Below are 22,310 nucleotides of genomic sequence, written 5' to 3' on the forward strand. Positions count from 1 at the left end.
AATGGTCCCTGACATCCTCAAACGCTCGTTTGACAAGATATTGGCGAGCTTTTATTTCCGTTTACTTTTCTCTCATCAATTTCTCTTCGTTCATTCTTGCCCGACTTTATTGAGATTCAATGGATCCATTAGCTATTGGTCGCCATCGTGTTGTAATACATCCCCGGTAAATTCTGTCTGATGGAAGAAGCGACAGTTTATATTTTTCTCGTATCTTTGATGTTACGGACATTCTGGTATAATACGTATCAACACGTTTTCCTCATGGAGGAATTAATTCCTCATGAGAAATATTCATCTGTTTATTAATAAACGCCTCGTTGTCCCCCAGTATAGAGTCAGTACCAAGCTTAGTGACACGTAATATCATTATTATTTCAGCCTTGCAAAAAATTGCCCCTTAGCGTATTCTATTTCCTAAGACAATAGAAAAACAAATGTGTTTTGATATTTATTGATGTATCAAACTGTCAAATATTTGGAGACATGGTCGTGTACAATGGCATGTGTTTCACAGCTGCAGAAGATGAATTGAAAATATATGTGTATAACTGCCTAAAGTGAAAAAAAATAAAGTTAAATGGGTTAAACTGAAACCCGTCAGACACCATGATGGAATAGTCTACTCAAGGAACGATATCTTTTAATATCCGGACAATCTTGGCATTCATAAACCAAATAATGACTCCAGTATATTTTACCGAAAAGAACCAAAATCCCTTACAGATGACATTACGATTATCAGCTTTCGATCTTTCCAAGATTTTGCACTCAGGTTTTCTCTACTGGCTTAACGGAACCGCCGTCAATTAGAATGGATGTCACCGCTCTTCCACAAGACTCAATTAGAATGGTTTCCAGTTATGTCACCAATCGTTCTCTTCCACAAGACTTTGGAATCAGTGATTAGATATGCCTTCAAGGCTTAACCAGCACGAAGCGATTAGAGATCTGGGCGCATCCAATCACTTGTGGGGCGATGGGGTAGCCTAGTGGTTAAAGGATCTGGGTCCATCCCATCACTTGTGGGCGATTAGCCTAAGGGATCTGGGGTCCATCTGGGTCCATCACATCACTTGTATAGGGCGATAGGGGTAGCCTAGTGGTTGAAGGGATCTGGGTCCATCACATCACTTGTGGGGCGATGGGGTTGCCTAGTGGTTAAAGGGATCTGGGTCCATCACCATCACATCACTTGTAGGGCGATAGGGTCTGCCATAGTGGTTGGGGTTAAAGGGATCTAGGGATCTGGGTCCATCACATCACTTGTAGGGCGATGGGTAGCCTAGTGGTTGAAGGGATCTGGGTCCATCACATGAATAGGGATCTGGGTCCATCACATCACTTGTAGGGCGATAGGGTTGCCTAGTGGTTGAAGGGATCTGGGTCCATCACATCACTTGTAGGGATACGGTTGCGATAGGGTCTGTAGCCTAGTGGTTAAAGGGATCTGGGTCCATCACATCACTTGTAGGGCGATAGGGTTGCCTAGTGGTTAAAGGGATCTGGGCCCATCCACATCACTTGTGGGGCGATAGGGTAGCCTAGTGGTTAAAGGGATCTGGGTCCATCACATCACTTCACTTGTAGGGCGATCTGGGTCCATCACATCACTTGGGGGGTAGCCTAGTGGTTGAAGGGATCTGGGTCCATCACATCACTTGTAGTGGGAAGGGATCGATAGGGTAGCCTAGTGGTTGAAGGGATCTGGGTCCATCACATCACTTGTAGGGCGATAGGGTAGCCTAGTGGTTGAAGGGATCTGGGTCCATCACATCACTTGTGGGGCGATAGGGTAGCCTAGTGGTTAAAGGGATCTGGGTCCATCACATCACTTGTGGGGCGATAGGGGTAGCCTAGTGGTTAAAGGGATCTGGGTCCATCACATCACTTGTAGCTGAAGACCCATCACATCACTTGTAGGGCGATAGGGTAGCCTAGTGGTTGAAGGATCTGGGTCCATCACATCACTTGTAGAGGCGATAGGGGTAGCCTAGTGGTTAAAGGATCTGGGTCCATCACATCACTTGTAGCTGGGTTGACCATCACATCACTTGTTGCTGAAGACCCGGGTTCGATTCCCCACATGAGTACAATGTTAAGCCCATTTCTGGTGTCATTAGGCTGGAATATTCCAAAAAACGGCATAAAACTATAGACACTCACTCACAAATCACTTGCATGTCCTCAGCATGTTACTGAGACATCTGACTCAGAGATGATCCTCAGACCTCATGCCTGGTAGAGTCTGACAGACTTGTGTAATTTACACAATAAGTGACTCGGCATGCGCCCCTCCCCCCGGCTGTCGCCAACTGTCACCACTCCGACCCGTGGACTGTCCTAATTATTTCATTAAATCACTCCACACTCCTGATTGGGCACGAGTATGGGTCGTCCAAGTCACTCCGGGCACCATCTGATTGTTTTCAACAGCAACAGCACCATGTAAGTGTCTCCGATATTTTAGGTATGATGGTGGAATCGTATTACATTTTAATACAGTGTCTGTGCGTGCTAAATTACTGAGGGTTCCCTGTCTGGTGCGCGGGTCAGAGGGAGAGGGCGTGTCGACACCTAATTTTGTGGGGTGGAGAGATGTGAGTGAGTGAGTGAGTTGGTTTCAATGCCGCTTTGAGCAGTATTTGAGTTATGTCACGGTGTGTCAGCTTGATATGGGAGGAGTGGGCGAATTTGGTCTAGCGCAGACTTCTTCTCTAGCACCATGTGTCAGCATGGTGTTTAATGAGTGGGCGGATTTGGTCAAGCGAAGCTTGAGCAGTGGTTCATCCGTAGCGCCAAGAGTAGGATTGGTGTTAGACTAAGGCTTAGTCTCTGAATATATATAATTTTGATAGTAACAAACAAGCCCATTTATATTGAAAAGGAGCCCTAGGGAGACCAGAGATTCAGAACCTGAGGAAATCTAGACTTGCTTTATTTAGGGCTTTAGCACTGCAGACAGGGCTTGGCAGTAGGGAAATTAATGTGGTTCAGGGACTGTGAGACAGACTAGATTGGTGTTTAAGGAGAGGGTTGACTTTGGACATTGCAGTAGTTCATCCCTAGCGCCAAGAGTAGGATTGGTGTTTGATGAGAAGGTTGACTTTGGACATTGCAGTTGTTCATCTACAGCACTAAGTGTCAAATCGGTGTTTAATGAGAGGGTTCAATTTGGTCAAGCGAAGCTTCAGCAGTATTTCAGTTACACCACCACGTGTCAGCATGGTGTTTAATGAGAGGGTTCAATTTGGTCAAGCGAAGCTTCAGCAGTATTTCAGTTACACCACCACGTGTCAGCATGGTGTTTAATGAGTAGGCGACTTTGGTCAAGCGAACACTGAGCAGTAGTTCATATTTAGCACCACGTGTCAACATGGTGTCTGATGAGGGGGTGATTTTCGTCAAGCGCACCTTGAGCAGTAGTTCATCTATAGCACCATCTGTCCGATTGGTGTTTGATGAGAGGGTTGACTTTGGACGTGAGTTTATCTACAGCACCGAGTGTCAGATTGGTGTTTAATGGGAGGGTTGAGTTTGGTCAAGCGAAGCGTCAGCAGTATTTCAGCAATATGACCACGTGTCATGATCAGCAGTATTACCACGTGTCAGCATGGTGTCTAATGAGTAGGCGACTTTAATCAAGCGAAGCTTGAGCAGTAGTTCATCTTTAGCACCACGCGTCAACCTTATGTTTGATGAGAGAGCGACTTAATGACATACTCTTTCAGTTACTTCACCGCGTGTCAGCGTGACATGGTACGAATGCGTTCCGTGTGCTTTAGCGCTGCGTTGGAGAGTATTTCAGTTTTCATCTGAGAGCGTCTGACGAGGTAGGAAAGTTTCAAAATCAGGTCTTGTACGTTTACCACCCTGGTTTAACCAAACAGCACGGCTGTTGTGCTGAACACCAATAATAGTCACGCTGAATCTGGGACGCGAACTCCCCATTATAAGGTTTTGAGGCGCATAATGGATGCAACTCTGCAGAGAAAATACAAATCGTCATTACCTGGAGCCTTGCGTTAACCTTTCCTGAAGTTTGAGTCATATCCATGCAGTTTCTATCAATTTCTATCAATTTTCTTAGGTTCTACAATTCCATATAGGTCGGTGAGATGCCATCCTTCTGTATTCATTAATCTTTAGTTCCACACACGTAGACTCACATATACTTATGTTCCGCATCACCGGCATCCTGTACTATCATTAATATGGGAAACTTCCTTTGTTTCATTTGTTTCAATTAACAGGAGACATGTCTTGGCATAGACCCGTAAAGATCCGGGGTAGAATAGGTCTTCAGCAACCCATGCTTGCCACAAAAGGCGACAATGCTTGTCGTAAGAGGCGACTAACGGGATCGCGTGGTCTGGCTCGCTGACTTGGTTGACACATGTCATCGGTTCCTTATTGCGCAGATCGATGCTCATGCTGTTGATCACTGGATTGTCTGGTCCAAACTCGATTATTTACAGACCGCCGCCATATAGCTGGAATATTGCTGAGTGCGGCGTAAAACTAAACTCACTCACTCACTTGGCATATTTCATTGTATGTTATGTACAGTATTGTTTTCCGCACGGGGAAGGGGTGGGGGTGTGTGTGGTTGCCGGGTGAGAATGTAGGTCCCTGGCAACCTATACTTGTAGTAGGAAGCGTCTGAAGAGCCAGTGAGTGAGTATGGTTTTACTCCGCTTTTAGCCATATTCCAGCAATATCACGGCAGGGGACACCAGGAATGGGCTTCACATATTGTACCTATATGGGAATCGAACCTGGGTCTTCGGCGTGACGAGCGAACGCTTTAACCACTAGGCTACCCCACCGCCCCGCGTCCGAATTGATTGGGTGATAAGGCTTGCAAATTGGTTGATTGCATGCCATGTATCGCTTGTCAAAAAGGCAGTTAACGGGATCGGCTCGTCAGGCTTGCTTATTCGTCACCCAGATCGCTTTTCATGACGTCAGTCACCGGATTATCTGGGTCAAACTCGATTATTTACAGATGATTTGAATACTTATGAAGGTAAACATCAAAGAAATAAAATATGTTATCTCAGCATTGCTATCCTCCTTATTTGACGACCGTCTTTAGTGTTTGTGAAAAGAAAATTGTAAATTCTGCGATGAACACTTATCCATGATTTATTTATCAAAAATAGGAACAATTTAGCTGAAGTACACATTTGTGACTCTCTACAAGCGTTTCAACGCATGGCATATGCACTTACACGAAACTACGTTACGTTCCGGCCTTCATGTTTCAAAGCTGTAAAATACCGTCCATTATCGCTGATCCTCTAGACCACAAAAATACACCTTGCACGAAACGCTGCAACAAGAGAAGCTATTGAAGTCTTAATTGGCGCATTCTATTGCGCATTCGTATGAAACTATTTACATATCGGTTAGAGTGTCTGAAGTGGTGTATGTGTGATTTACCCAGAGCAGACGACAATTGGAGTTATCGTCTGCGCGCTGGTTGTTTGCTTGCCACCCGTTAGAATCACAAGTTGCTGTGTCAGCGTCTGGGGCTTATTAATGAGAAGAATATTTTTGTTTGGTCAGCATTTCTTCATCTTCCTGGAACGTCTATGAAAGGCTGAATTATATTGTGAGACTGTTTGTTTTAGGAAATGGAATCTAAGAGAAGGAGACTCTGCAGAGGGAAACTGACGAGGCAGACGGATCTTTGAAGACTCGTCAAGGATTACCAAGGCTGAAGGTTAGTACAGAGATATATGTTCTGTCAGTTTTATTCACAGGTTAGTCGGGCTTCGACTCTATTATTTATAATACTATGATATAGTTATGTCCGACATGCGGCGTAAAACAACCTTCATCTACTCGCGTTTCCGAAGTTCTCAGTGAGCAATATTACCTGAAACTTCGATGAATGAATGTTGAGGTTTACGGGACAATTTTACAGTTATGGTGGTATATTGTTAGTAATACATGTTTATGTTGTGCTCGATATATTCCACCTACCTGAGGGGCGGTGGGGTAGCCTAGTGGTTAAAGCGATCGCTCGTCACCGCAAATGCCCGAGTTCGATTCGCCACATGGGTACAATGTCTGAAGCCCATTTCCGGTGTCCCCCGCCGTGCTGTTGCTGGGATATTGCTAAAAGATGCGAAAAACCATACTCACTCACTTCACCTACCTGACGACGGTCAGTAGTTAATTCAGTCCTGACCATACAATCCAGTGATGGATATTATGAACAAACGGAAACGTTGAAGAGCTATGAACCTAAGCATTGTGCCTGGCCACTCTATCCAGTCACCTTCTATGACCACTGTGTGTCTTTGTATAGAACCAATTCTTCTTTACAAGATAATTGGTATGGTTGTGGAAAGGGTTTAGTTGCTTTTATTCTCTCAGCTCTGTTTATGTCACAGTATAATGCACCATTCTTCATTCAAACAAACAACAACGCCATCGGTACCATGTGAGGTTTATATCCGTTCTGCTTTCATCCTTTATGTTTCTGCGGACTGTCTGTAACTTTCAGTCAAACAGAAACCCAGACAGTCATTAGGTTTACATCGGCGTTTTATCACCACTCGTTTTGGATAATGGCAAATGCATTCTGATTCGTTACGGAGGGAGAGGCTCGAAATGTTAGCGTAGATTGAGAGATGTTGTCAAGTCTCTGTTAAAGTAAGGAGAGGAAACGACCGTTTCAACCTTGCCATATTTAACTCTAATACATGCCTGTATCAGCTGAACATTTGCTCGAAATCCAGGAACCCTATATTTTCATTTGATAATCATTACCACTTTTGACGCAAAAGGGTCCAATAGCTAATTCACTGTACTGACTTACAGTGTTAATATAGTCAGGCTCCAAGTTGGGTTGGTACTAAAAGTTGTACTATAATAAACTTAATCACCAGGAACACGGAATATATATGTCTTGACTCGTGTTTCTTTTGTGAGTCATACGAGCATTGTCTTATGCAACTGCGTTCTTTACGTACGGTCTTAGCAACCAGGATCCGCTGTACGGTCTTAGCAACCAGGATCCGCTGTACGGTCTTAGCAACCAGGATCCGCTGTACGGTCTTAGCAACCATCATCCGCTGTACGGTCTTAGCAACCATCATCCGCTGTATCCGCTGTACGGTCTTAGCAACCATCATCCGCTGTACGGTCTTAGCAACCAGGATCCGCTGTACGGTCTTAGCAACCATCATCCGCTGTACGGTCTTAGCAACCAGGATCCGCTGTACGGTCTTAGCAACCATCATCCGCTGTACGGTCTTAGCAACCAGGATCCGCTGTACGGTCTTAGCAACCATCTTAGCAAACCATCATCCGCTGTACGGTCTTAGCAACCATCATCCGCTGTACGGTCTTAGCAACCATCATCCGCTGTACGGTCTTAGCAACCAGGATCCGCTGTACGGTCTTAGCAACCAGGATCCGCTGTACGGTCTTAGCAACCAGGATCCGCTGTCATTTGGTTTGAATTCCTTTTTCGCCCTACCACTACCTGGCACCACACACTGCTTTTGTTCTGTTTCTTTGTTTGTTGGTTGGTTAACGCCGCAGTCTGCAGGATTTCAGTTATATGTAAATAATCGAGTCTGGACCAGACAATCCAGTGATCAGTAGCAAGAGCATCGATCTACGCAATTGGGATATGATATGTGTCAACCAAGTCAGCTAGCCTGCCCACCCGATCCCGTCAGTCGCCACTTACGACAAGCATGGGTTGCTGAAGACCAATTCTAACCCGGAACTTCACGGGTACCACACACTAGTTTCATCTGAACATCAGGACCTACCTCACTTTGAATTTTCAACTCATACAGCCAGCAGATATGGGACTTGAAATAAGTCCATTAATGATACGCTTTAAGCACAGCGGCGGTTGTGTAGCCTGCTGATTTGCAGAGGACGCCGAAGACCCGAGTTCGATTCCTCACATGGTTACAATATGTGTAGCCCATTTCTTGTGGCTTTTGTCCTTCAGAAATATTGCTAAAGCTTGCGTGAAAACCAACTCACTTTAACTTTCCACAGAATCCACGAATGCTCCATATAAGGACGTGAATGAATCCATTGAGAACCTTCACACAAGCCGCGCGTGCACACGGAAAATCGGAATAAACTTTTCTCTTCACATTTAATTGCTGCCGTTGTTATTTTGAGCCTTTTTGTTCACGTCCTACAAATCTACCTTGAATGTCTCAACTGTTTGTGCATGTAGGAAAATAGCTCGCAAACCTCTTCCTACAAGTTTGACATTTTTGACATCCATCACCTGATTTACTTTTCACTACGTTATTCTGTGCACGTTACTTCGTTTCGTCCAAAGTAAATATTTTGGTCTTCAGTGTGTTAACAAATGATATGTTTTTGCGCGACCTTTGCTTGAAATAGCTCAAGGTGCTCGGATCACGAAACGTAAACAAGTTTAAATTGGGCCGTACGTGAAGAACGTAGTTGCATAAGACAATGCTCGGATGACTCACAAATGAAACAGGAGTCAAGGCATAAATATTCCGTGTTCCTGGTGATTAAGTTTATTCTAGTACAACTTTTAGTACCAACCCAACTTGGAGCCTGGTTATGTTAACACTGTAAGTCAGGACAGTGAATCAGACACTCTTGTGAAAACACTGGCGTTGTAATTACATGTAATTTGGTTGGTAAGGAATTTGAAAAAAATACTCGAGTATGTTGGGAGATCGGTATATAAAGGCTGACGCTTTTTAAAGTCGTTGAAAAAATCGCAACAAAGAGCTTTTGGAGTTGAAAGGCTTGGAAATGTGTCTGTACGGAGTTTGCAAATGTTACGCTTCCATGTGACCGTGCACTGTGTATGGTAAGGTAAGAGTAATTCATCTGTATAAACTTTGTTGATCGGCTGTGTACGCTGAAGTCAAGACGATTAAAGGAAAATTATACTCAACGTTAAAAGGCATGGTCACTGGTTACATCTGTCTGAATTGTGGAAGGCAGGGTGCTTACTAGTAAGTTACTACGCGTCTCAATATATAACACGTCATATTGCTGACATATTGTATAGTGACAGTCATACTCACTGGTTTTATCTATAAGTGTCTACATTGGTTGCATTTTGACAATATTTCAGAGGTCACGGTCCTATCAATTATTAAGTCTGTTCTTTCGTAAAGTTTGCCTTGTTGTACTTAATTAGTGTTCCAAAGTCTGTGCTTTCGTAACGTTTATCTTGTTGTAATTGGTGGTGTTAATTCTGTGCTTTCGTAACGTTTGCCTTGCTGCACTTAGTGTTCCTAAGTCTGTGCTTTCGTCACGTTTATCTTCTTGAACTTAGTATTAATTCTGTGATTTCGTAACGTTTGACTTGCTGCACTTAGTGTTCCTAAGTTTGTGCTTTCGTAACGTTCATCTTGTTGTACTTTGTGGTATTAAGTCTGTGCTTTCGTAACGTTCATCTTGTTGTACTTGGTGGTGTTAATTCTGTGCTTTCGTAACGTTTGCCTTGCTGCACTTAGTGTTCCTAAGTTTGTGCTTTCGTAACGTTCATCTTGTTGTACTTGGTGGTATTAAGCCTGTGCTTTCGTAACGTTTGCCTTGCTGCACTTAGTGTTCCTAAGTCTGTGCTTTCGTCACGTTTATCTTCTTGAACTTAGTATTAATTCTGTGCTTTCGTAATGTTTGCCTTGCTGCACTTAGTGTTCCTAAGTTTGTGCTTTCGTAACGTTCATCTTGTTGTACTTGGTGGTATTAAGCCTGTGCTTTCGTAACGTTTGCCTTGCTGCACTTAGTGTTCCTAAGTCTGTGCTTTCGTAACGTTCATCTTGTTGTACTTGGTGGTGTTAATTCTGTGCTTTCGTAACGTTTGACTTGCTGCACTTAGTGTTCCTAAGTTTGTGCTTTCGTAACGTTCATCTTGTTGTACTTGGTGGTATTAAGCCTGTGCTTTCGTAACGTTTGCCTTGCTGCACTTAGTGTTCCTAAGTCTGTGCTTTCGTAACGTTTATCTTCTTGAACTTAGTATTAAGCCTGTGCTTTCGTAACGTTTGCCTTGCTGCACTTAGTGTCTAAGTCTAAGTCACGTACCTTCCATGTGTCTTATACATTGTAATTTCCTTTTGTCCCGACACACTAAATGACATCTACGACATCACGCTATGACCCAAACTTCAACTTCATTGCATCAGAAGTATCTCTTGCACAACTGCCTCGTCTCGAAGTATACACATCATTTCAGTGAAATGATCATTTCAAACCGTGCCCAAATGTCTTTAAGTTTCTCAATCTCGACAGATTGAAGTGTTCTTTTATCACAGTTCATCCTGTCTTCTATGCAAAGAAAATCGAGGCTTGGGACAGTTTGAATGAAAAGGTACCTGTTTGAAATGCGAAGTTGTTCATGCAAGTAATAATTGGTTTATTCAATAAAGGGGCCACAGGCCCATTATACAGTTACATGAGTCATATCATGAAAGTGGAAAATCTGGAGCGCCATAGCACTGTACAAGATACATCAATAAACATACACTTAATGGGTTGTACAAGTTTTGTTAAGGTAATTGTTACGTTGTTTGAATGCAAGGAACAAAAACTTCGCTAAACGATTTAAAATACCTGAATCGTGTGATGTGCAAAGTAATACCAGTTTATCATGAGAAGGATGAGCACAATAGAACACAGGCAAAATTGTATGTCTGAGATTATAGTAAAAAGGACATTCCAAGCACATGTGATATTCTGTCTCAATTACAGGTGTAACACAAAATGGACATAATCTAGAATTTCTTGTCAGACCAGATTTTCTTCCAGACTCTATCATTAACTGATGGCCTGAACAGCGAAATATACTAAGAGCCTTACGATAAGCTGGTACATCCAGACAAGTTAAATCAGAGACCATATAATAGATTATATGGTCTCTGGTTAAATACACCTCTCTCTCAATAGAAAGTTTAATGTCACAATATAAATTCAGTTTAGGATAGGAATGAATACGTGTAAACCAAGTTTGTGTATCTATATCAATACATCTATTTCTTAAGGTTCCAATAAAAGATGAATAGTGATTTACCATCGAACTGTACTATCTCTTCTTTCTGCTACATCTGCCTATCGCCATGGACGACAGGCGCCATCTGCCTTTACTTCCTCTTTCTGCTACACGTGCATCTTACAAAATACGACAGCCACCTTCTTCCTCTGCTGCCTCTGCTTCCTCTGCTGCAGTCTGTCTCACAGTCCCTGAACCATAGTATGTTCCCTACTGCCTAGCCCTCCTAGATTAACTCAGGTTCTCCCATCTCACCGGGGCTCCTTTTCTATTTAAATGGATTTATTTGTTACTATGAAAATTTATATATATTCAGAGACTAAGCATTAGTCTACTCACCATACTGCAGCCATCATCTTCCTCTACTGTCTTTCCTTTCCGCTAGACTTGTATCACACCGTGGTCTGCAACTACCATTCTTTACATCTCCTTTCTGATAGAGTTGAATCTCAACATGACCGACAGCTGCCATTTATCCTTACTTCCCCTTTCTGCATCGCACCATGTACCACAGCCAAAATTTTCTGGTCATGTCAATCTAACATAAAGGTAGGAAATCTAATCACTATGCCATATCGTAAAATAATAATGATAATCAGTAATATATAAAAGCGACCATTTTGATTGTTTTTAGAACTTTCGTTGACTTAAGCGTGGACCCTTAATGAAAATAATCAAATTGCAAATTACAGTAATGAAGCTTATCTTTTTTCGGTTTTAAAATAGTGACAGGAAGATACAAATGTTGAAGCCGAAATGATATGCCAAACGTCCTAAAGCCGCTGTTGTTGTTTTACCTCTACAGTTTCAAACTAACTGTTTGAGTTTGTCCGATTCATGTTTAAATGACTTTTTCAATACCGGGTCATGTGACTTCTTTTTCGGTTTAATTAATCGCACACCAAGGGCACGCCGTCGATGTCATTCTTTGACCTTCCTGACCTTGATGTTACGACAGCGCGACTTGGAATGCCACCCTTGCTTAGTTTCGCGAATGGAGGTCACGACAGGGGGCGCTGTGAACTGCAGCAGACGGTACCTACCGCCTGAAATTGCCGTCAAGAATTTGGCACCTTTTTCTCGTAAGCTCAGAAGATTTGATTCAAATCTCTGTGCAACTACCTCGAAACATAGAGAGATTGCGATAGTTCAGTCCATGGCTGCTAGGGCCGTTCACATTATTTACGGAATCATACGAAACTTAGTCACGTGGCCAAGACTGTGACTGAGTGTGTCTATTGATAAATAACGGAGGGATTTATCTATTTGGCGGAGGAATAAAGAGGGATTAGATGTGTTAGAGGGTCATGGGGAAATAAACAATACTGACTAACCAAGTTTTGAGACGGTTGAAATAGTCTCCTTGTTTCGTGTGTTTATTAGATAGAAGAAGTTAGGCTCTTTGGCGCCAGATATTTGCCCCACTCATCCTTAAGAGAGCGATTGTGCACATTTATTGCACATTATAACACAGAGGTTTCCGAATTCAGAGCAATTGTCTGACAAAAGTCAACAGTGTGTCGTCATAACTCTGGGGTGAAAGCTGGGACCATCGTGGCTGGGATCGTAAACAGATGAACTTAATTGTAAACATACTTGGGTTTAACGGCGATCTTGACAGAGGTCACCGTCGATGTAGTCTCCTCGCAACCTGTGTCAAGATGGAGTATGTGTTGAGGGAGTATTGAGTTCAGAACATTTGCTGAAATGTGCGTGCAGTGTAGGTAATACAATTTTTACTTGTATCATCGGGTACTATCCCAGATAATACCCGTGAAGGGCCGGGTTAGAATGTGCCTTCGGTAACCCATGCTTGTCGTAAGAGACGACTAACGAGATCGGGTAGTCAGGCTCGCTGACTTGGTTGACATATGTCATCGGTTCCCAATTGCGCAGATCGATGCTCATGCTGTTGATCACTGGATTGTCTGGTCCAGACTCGATTATTTACAGGCCGCCGCCATATTTGTCCCAAGACCTAGGTTCGATTCCATGGATGGGTGCCATTTATCGAAACCTACTGCAGATTCTTCCGAGGACATCATGTTAATGAGGGTTTATATACTTGCCCATCCATTAAAAACAATACAAACGCGTTCAGATTCAAATGAATTTAGGGACTAATAATTCGGTCTAACGTTCATCTTATTTTCAAACACACTACACTCGTAAAGATACGGGTTAGAATTGATCTTCAGCAATCCATGCTTGTCGTAAGAGGCGACTAACGGGATCGGGTGGTCAGGCTCGCTGACTTGTTTAACACATGTCACCGTATCCCAATTGCGTAGATCAATGCTCATGATGTTGATCACTGGATTGTCTGGTCCAGACTCGATTATTTACAGACGGCCGCCATATAGCTGGAATACTGCTGAGTGCAGCGTTAAACATCAACCAACCAACCAACAGTACGTTAAGCCCATTTCTGGTGTCCCCGCCGTGATCAAACACAGTACGTTTATCTCCTAATTGTTGTTATCGTAGCTATATAATTATGCGACCGCCTCCGTGGTGTAGTGGTTAGAGCGTCCGCCCGGAGTGCGGAAGGTCGCGGGTTCGATCCCCACCGCGTCATACCAAAAGACGTTAAGATATGGTACTTGTTGGTCGGCATTAATGGGTACATCAAGGACTGGTCGGCTCGGAGTCAGTATAATGAGTGGGGTATTCATGCTTCACTGCGGCATAGTATCACGTCGTCAAATGAGCGAAATATTCTCTAGCACGACGTTAAAACCAAATTCACCTCAACTCCATGATCAATCTGCCCATTAGAGGGGGCATGGTATCTCAGTGGGCTAGCACTATAAAACCAGCTTCAGTCTGGGCTAGTACAAGCAGCCGCACATACACATACACATGCATGCATGAGCGAAATATTCTCAAGCACGACGTTAAACCCAATTCCATCACCACCATATAATTATGCACAATCGGTAGATATCATATCTGCACACAGTGTTTACTGGGAAAGCTCAGCAACATTCCAACGACTGTATAAAATCTGTCATGAGCTCTTCATTTGGAGATGTGGGTAGTCTAGTGGTTATCGTTCTCTCGTCTCGCCGGAAACCTAGTTCGATCCCCCACATGAATATAAAAATTTCGTGAGGCCATATTCTGGTGTCCCCACCCCTCCCCCTTTGTGAGAAAATACTTAAAACGTCGTAAAAACATTAACCCACTCTACTCCATCCCAGGCGTTAGCGGTTACTTCTAACATCTACATCACAATCAACCTACCAGTACTTGTCTATACTGCAGTGAGGTTTGCTTTCAGCTGACCCAGACGATGCATTCCATTAACCTACTTCTCAATCGGCGTGAACAGTTGAGTCGAAAAGGAAAACAAAAAACGGCGCTTGCTGTCGTGATAGCAGGTGTGCAGTGAATCTAGACGGGTATCAGGCGGTTTAGACAAATGTTAGCCGATACTTATCGCTAAAACGTCTTAGTGGTCTGGGACCCCACGTATACTGAACGAAACTATCATTAATGCACAATAAACCAAGCCTTCAAAGGGGAGACCACCCACGCATTTATTGCTAAAGGGCTGCTATTGATTCAAAGGTTTCTGTAATTAATCAGCCGTGGTTTACCAATAATTAAGACACTGATGCGTGGAAGTTATTCAACGGAGTTTATTTCTTGTCATTTCAAGGGATATTGTTGATATTCTGATTCACGTTTATGAACGTAACGTTAAAAACGCCGTCGACGTTACAGTTGACTTGTTTGGTGCTGCATTGTCGCGAACACTAAGTGTCATGACTAATGATCAGCGATCCATTCATATAATTTCTACAGCCTAGTAGTAGTATTTCCCAGTGCCACATAGGTACAATGTGTTTAGCCCATTTCTGGTGTCCCCCGCCGTGATATTGCTGGAATATTACTAAAAGCGGCATAAAACTAAACTCACTCATTTATCCCAATATAATCTGTTTAGGTGAATAATTAAGACTGGTTATTCTCTTGCTCTGATATGTTAAGGTATACATTAGACATAAAGGGATGGTACTGCTTATAGCATATACGTCTGTCTCGCAGTCCCTGAAACGCATTATCTCCCAATCCGCCTAGCCCTTTCTGCCATGCTAAAACTTAAATGAAGCAAGTCTAGATTCCCCCAGGTTCAGGTTCTGAATCTACCATCTCACTGGGGCTCCTTTTCAGTTTAAAAGAAATTCTTTGTTTCTATCAAAATTTATATATTCTGAGATTAAGTGTTAGTCTATTAGCAAATAGTCAACTGATTCTTTTTGCAGTATTTTAGTATTATAGTGCGATTTATTCAAATCCCTGAAATCTCTGAAGTAAGTCCCTTATATTTTCTGGTTGTAGCATGACGTTTTCAACCATTGTGTAGAGCAAGGCATAAAGGCATGCTCTAAGAATGCTGAAAACATAGATATATAATTCGATACACTTTCACCCTCAGCTGCGTTTACAAAGGAAGGTATTAAATACCCGTTTATGGCTGTCGCTATCTGCACAGGTCAGAGTTTGGTCAAAATATGAATATCTCATAAACAAGGACCATTACTCCTTCCCCGAGGGTTTGTAATGCTCTGGCTACCTGTGCCATTTTGTGCCAATGTAAGGACTTATGGGCAATAAGTGTCTCAAGCATGTTTGGCTATCAATAATTAATTGCAACCAGTGGAAAGCATTATCAGCGTTCATCTTTGAAGTCTTCTAGGAACGCCAGGTAATTACCTGTAATAACCATAATTTGTAATGCTGTTGAGTATCGGGACATCTCGCCGTTGCGAGACTTTGATCACGTGACGTATCATGGTCGTTAGGGTCTTGCTCTTCTGAAAGGGTTCGATTTTGGAAACAAAGTTGTGTACGAGCGTGGTAGTAATTTGATAAGCAGGTTTGAAACACACAAAGAAATGTCTGTGGTGTTTAATAATGTAAGAGGAAATGACAATTTTGTGTTGTGATTACGTGTAATTTACATCAAGTCATGCATTTAATGACGTAGAAGACAGAATCATCAATATACAATGCATTGATGTCATGGCGTGTGCTGAAGGCTTCAAATTATTGAATTATAAATGTTTAATGAGGTATCAGTTATATACTGCTCAACAAAAATTAAAGAAAATCCGATTTTTCACATTACTGTCGTTGATCAGTCTTGAAATGATAGAGTAACAATACTAATATGAAGTAACCGAGTATTCCTTCAATTATAGTAGTATAATAGGGAATTATTGTGACAAATATAATATACGTCTCACATTTCTGTCATTTCTCAACGTGAAAGTTGATGTGATGCGATATTGTGTTTGTGTTATCGTAAGAAACAAATCAAAGGTGACATTTGTATTCAACGACGATCAATAAATACCTTGTTGTTTTGATGATCAGGTTACATCGTACTGTTAGATTTAAATGCCATCGTTAACCCCACAACGAATTAATAAATTGTTCGCTTGAATCGTCTCCTCCTTTCATATCTATAAATTGATTATTTTGCTGACCTCTTTTTCTGAACAGATTAGCTTACCAAAACTAAATTGAACAAAATACTTTTCCAAAAGTGTAATTAACCGTTGATAATAGATATCATTAGAAGAAAATCATCTGAACACTTTTATGCCGGTATTTGTAATGCAAATTATTCGTTTTCGATACTCAAATGTTTAAATCGAGTAATAAAATGGGTGATGGTGTTTGCGATCAAGGTTATAATCCCCATTATTAACCTTGCACAGACTGGCCTCGTTTATCCAGACTTCGTTCACCTGAACACTCAAATTTCAGAAAAGGTTTTCATAGACCCATTACATGAATAAAATGGTAACAACTCTGTAATAAGGACACTGTTTATCCTGAGGACCCCGTTTTCAGTCGGATTACATCAGGGAGAACACCTTCCGTATTAACGAGATTTCACTTTGACATATTACATTCCCCCGTTAACTACTTATAATTGCAGGTAACTAGGTCAGCTAGTCATTACGGAGATATATACTAGAGAGTGAGTTTAGTTTTATGCCGCACTCAGCAATATTCCAGCTATATGGCGGCGGTCTGTAAATAATCGAGTCTGGACCAGACAAGCCAGTGATCAACAGCATGAGCATCGATCTACGCAATTGGGAACCGATGACATGTGTCAACCAAGTCAGCGAGCCTGACCACCTGATCCCGTTAGTCGCCTCTTACGACAAGCATGGGTTACTGAAGGTTCATTCTAACCCAGACCTTCACGCGTAAGATATATAACAAGTACATTGTGATACAAATAGCCACATGTCATCAATAGGTGTGTTGCCTCTGTGCAGGGGATATTTGATACCTGTAACTCTGCTGCCAGACAGATTCCTCATTGTGTGGATTTATCCGATCTATTATATTTTAAACTGTGTGTTATTGTTCCGCTGATTTAACCGCAACAATATATCCAGCATCAGGGCCCGCCAGGCTAGCCGGGCCTTTCCTCGCGTGGATAAAACCACAAAACTATAATTGTGACTGATATCGTCATGTGTGGGGGCACTGGCTTTGATCTTTATGAAATGAGAGATTGTGATTAGAAACAGAGACGTGTCTTTGTCTCATTAACACACTTATTTCTGTCTGTTCACACTCGTCAAGGGCCATTTTTGCTGTTTTAATGGCCCTGAATATGAATATAAAGGATATAATGGATTTGAGTTTCCTGGTGTAGTTACACTAGCTTGTCTTTTTAATATGCTCATGGAGGGCAGTGTGATGCAGCTCACCGGCCCTAAACCTGATTTTGTGTCAACAAACTCAGCTCATGCTCCACTGCTAAAGTAACAGTTGTATTTGCACCTTGAAGTCCAAACCAGATGACCTGTATCTCTCAACTCTGACCTGTGACCTGGGGTCACACGGGGAGGATTCTGGTATGTTTATCTAGTGGTTTCTTTGCCTCAGTGAAAAGGTTGAACAGAACTTGGTCCGATTTACTGGGGTTGGAGCAGACGACATGTTTGCCAAACGGTTCGTCTTGGCCAGTAATGTGGAGGGTGTTGCGGTCAGTTTACACACAGCTTGACCAGTGAAACTGCACCCCCTAGCCAGCCTCGCAACGCCAAGATGACCTTTGAGGTCCCAGTCAAGTCATTTGGTCAGGGATAACAATGTGGTCAAGAACTTGGCTCCGTCTTGACATGGACAAATATACTCCATGACGTCGCAACAAAGGACATGTTTGGCTGTAAGTACATAGCCGTAGTTCAAATGTAATGTGTTAGTCTAGTATTTACTGAAAAAAAACGGTCAAATCATGGCTTGTTAAACCATGAACGATAGCAAGGGAATTATATTGTGTGTCACTTGTAACAGATGTTTATGATGAATTCAACTCGTGAAATGTCTTTTAATGATGATGATGATGATGGACAGTGGTGATGATTACGATGATGATGTTGTTGTGATGTAGACAATGATGATGGTGGTTGTGGAGACAATGATGATGATGATGGTGATGATGATGATGATGATGGTGTGGTGGAGACAATGATGATGTGATGGAGATGATGATGGGGTGGAGACAATGATGATGTGATGGAGATGATGATGATGATGATGATGTGATGGAGACAATGATGATGATGGTGGTGGAGACAATGATGATGTGGTGATGATGATGATGATGATGATGATGATGGAGACAATGATGATGATGAAAGAAAGGGACTTACTATTACTGCTACTGTTTCTTATAAAATAACGTCATTAACGACGAGGTAAATGTCATGTTTCATATTGTTAAGCAAGCCTGATTTTGTTACCTCCTCATAAAGTAATTGTTCTGTCAAGTGGCAATGTCTCTAGCCTACCTAACACTGATCCGTATAACATTCCGATAAGAAGTATCGTAATGTAATTATTCTTATTTCAAAGGCTGGTCAAAAGGTCAACGCCATAGGTATAGCTTATAATTCAGTGTGTGTACTTACCTTATTAGCACACGCTGGATCGTGTACGTGCAAGGGCCTAGTCCTCTTAGCATAGATTAGTTTAGGCGAAGGGAATCAGGATTTAATGTTCGTTCAAGAATATTTCCATCATGTAATATACCGACGTGCATGCACACGTGTCTGCTGATGTTTGTACTAGTCAAAACCTCTGCCGGTTTAGTATCTTCAATCTACCAATCATTCCCCCTGACCTAGCAGGACACCTTCAGGCATGAGAGACAAGTCATACTATCAGACCTAGCAGTACATCTACAAACGTGAGTGAGGTGTCACGCTATCAGACCTAGCAGTACATCTACAAACATGAGTGAGGTGTCACGCTATCAGACCTAGCAGTACACCTACAAACGTGAGTGAGGTGTCACGCTATCAGACCTAGCAGTACACCTACAAACATGAGTGAGGTGTCACGCTATCAGACCTAGCAGTACATCTACAAACGTGTGTGAGGTGTCACGCTATCAGACCCGAGCAGTACACCTACAAACGTGAGTGAGGTGTCACGCTATCAGACCTAGCAGTACATCTACAAACGTGAGTGAGGTGTCACGCTATCAGACCTAGCAGTGCATCTACAAACGTGAGTGAGGTGTCACGCTATCAGACCTAGCAGTACATCTACAAACGTGAGTGAGGTGTCATGCTATCAGACCTGGCAGTACATCTACAAACATGAGTGAGGTGTCACGCTATCAGACCTAGCAGTGCATCTACAAACGTGAGTGAGGTGTCACGCTATCAGACCTAGCAGTACATCTACAAACGTGAGTGAGGTGTCACGCTATCAGACCCTAGCAGTACACCTACAAACGTGAGAGAGGTGTCACGCTATCAGACCTAGCAGTACATCTACAAACATGAGTGAGGTGTCACGCTATCAGACCTAGCAGTACATCTACAAACATGAGTGAGGTGTCACGCTATCAGACCTAGCAGTACATCTACAAACATGAGTGAGGTGTCACGCTATCAGACCTATCAGTACATCTACAAACGTGAGTGAGGTGTCACGCTATCAGACCTAGCAGTACATCTACAAACGTGAGTGAGGTGTCACGCTATCAGACCTAGCAGTACACCTACAAACGTGAGTGAGGTGTCATGTTATGAAACCCAGAAATACTCCTAAAAGCATGAGTGACATTTTATGCTGTCAGACTCAGAAGTGCACCTTCACGTATGACAATCAAATCGTGCTATCATACCCAGCAGTGCATCTACAAACATGAGTGCCTAGTCATGCTATCATACCCAGCAGTGCATCTACAAACATGAGTGCCTAGTCATGCTATCATACCCAACAGTGCAGCTACAAACATGAGTGCCTAGTCATGCTATCAGAGCCTGCAGTACGAGGATGTCTGATCCTGACCCCATCCGGACCTGTTGTAGCTGAAGTACGTTGCCTTGCGTCTTTATATGTGATGAACGTTATTGTTACTTGTCAATCAAATGTCAATCTATAGTAGCCTTTATCCCATATAACGAGACATGTACGACAACAGCCTGCATGGGTTTATTAGGATAAAGGCCGTGGACCCTTTGCCTTATCTTGTCACGCCGAAACCTCCGTCAACAATACATCGACCTCTCCATAGTTCGAGACAAGAAGTGTATTGACAATAATGAGAAAACTAGGTTATAACCAGGTTTTTAGAGATCACCGTCTTGAACAACACACCGTACTAAAGGCTTTGTTTGCTGTCCACAAAATGACGCCAGTCTGTAAATAATCGAGTCTGGATCAGACGATCCAGTGATTGACACTATGAGCACCGATCCAATGTTGTACAATCAGCCGGGCCCGGCCATCCGATCCAGTTCGTGGCCTCTTTAAGCATATACAGATGATGTTGATGGCCTACACTCCTACCTGAGATCCCGACGGGTTCGAGTCTCCACAGTAGTATTACGATGTAGGGGCGGTGGGGTAGCCTAGTGGTTAAAGCGTTGGCTCGTCACGCCGAAGACCCGGGTTCGAATCCCCACATGGGTACAATATGTGAAGCCCATTTCTGGTGTCCCCCGCCGTGATGTTGCTGGAATATTGCTAAAAGCGACGTAAAACCAAACTCAGTCAGTCAGTCAGTCAGTATTACGATGTATGGATTAAGTATACCCAGCGGTGTCCTGGTGGAGCACTTCGGTGTCTGGAACCTGCGTCATGAACGTGGCGAACACTTTAACTACTCTACCACCCACCCTCCTCCCTAGTGTGACACGTGATGTAGAGTGATCTTTTGCCTGCAACAGTTGTTTCACAGATTCGGGGCTTTTAGATTACGTTAATCCTCAACATTGAGTTTTGTTTTTGTGAGTGCATTTTTCTGTTTCTACTGTTTTACACACAGCACTCAGACCCGCTACCTGGTGCTGACATTGGTACAAAGGACCCGTGACCAGGGGTGGAAATAACCCATTGCCCGACGTCCGAGTCCAGTGTTTTGGGTTTTTTTTCGGGCAAGCAAATGTGTATATCATGCTGTACCGGTGTCCAGTTGACTTTCCAATGTTAATTATGCTGTTTATTTAAGAAATCAACAAGAAAATCGACCGGTATAGTGGAAAATGTTTACATGTGCTACTGTATCAGAGCACACTAGCAATTTTGAAGTTATTTCCACCCCTGCGTGACGATCCGGGTCAGAATTGGCCTTCAGCAACCTATGCTTGTCGTAAGAGGGAGTTGTCAGGCTCGCTGACTTGGTTGACACATGTCATCTTATCCCAATTGCGTAGATCGATGCTCATGCTGTTGATCACTGGACTGTCCCGATTATTTACAGACCGCTGCCATATAATTGGAATATTGCTGAATGCAGCATTCAACAGCAAACAATCCCGTCCATTGGTACAGAGATTGGACGGTATATCACCCACTGTTGAAATCAGCCCTCAGCTCTAAATATGAACGCTCAGGATGCCCACAATTGCCTTACTGCAGCATGAAACACCGCTCATGCGATTGCCACTTGAATGAAGTGATATAATGCACAGTGCGTTGTATGGAAGTGACAACTTGGTATTCGACGTCGTCAGTAAAAACAGTGCAAACAGAGAAATTATCATAACTGAATAATGTTCACGAGAAAACCACCACTCCCTGACGATAACAAAGCTTTGAGTATCACAACTATTAAATATTCGTATGATTGTGTAAAACGCCCTTGAACCTCCTATTCAGGTATTCTTCAGGTATATGCTCATGAGAATAACAACCTTTTCGCAATAATTCCTAGAAATATGCACATTAATTATCAGCTTACATAAGCATATATATATTGAATTGAAATGTCTTTAGATAGGCCTGC

General features: G+C 42.7%; 1 protein-coding gene across 1 annotated transcript in view; it reads left to right on the forward strand.

Annotated features, from left to right (window-relative positions):
* LOC124272188 overlaps positions 1–22,310 on the forward strand; it is a 78,796-nt gene that overhangs the window by 13,247 nt on the left and 43,239 nt on the right. The window contains exon 2 of the mRNA XM_046707327.1: positions 5,637–5,728. The gene's annotated coding sequence lies outside the window, so the exon portion shown is untranslated. The remainder of the gene's footprint in view (positions 1–5,636; positions 5,729–22,310) is intronic.

This window comes from Haliotis rubra, unplaced genomic scaffold (genome assembly GCF_003918875.1).
Source record: "Haliotis rubra isolate DU_JTF1 unplaced genomic scaffold, ASM391887v1 Scf167, whole genome shotgun sequence".
NCBI lineage: Eukaryota > Metazoa > Mollusca > Gastropoda > Lepetellida > Haliotidae > Haliotis > Haliotis rubra.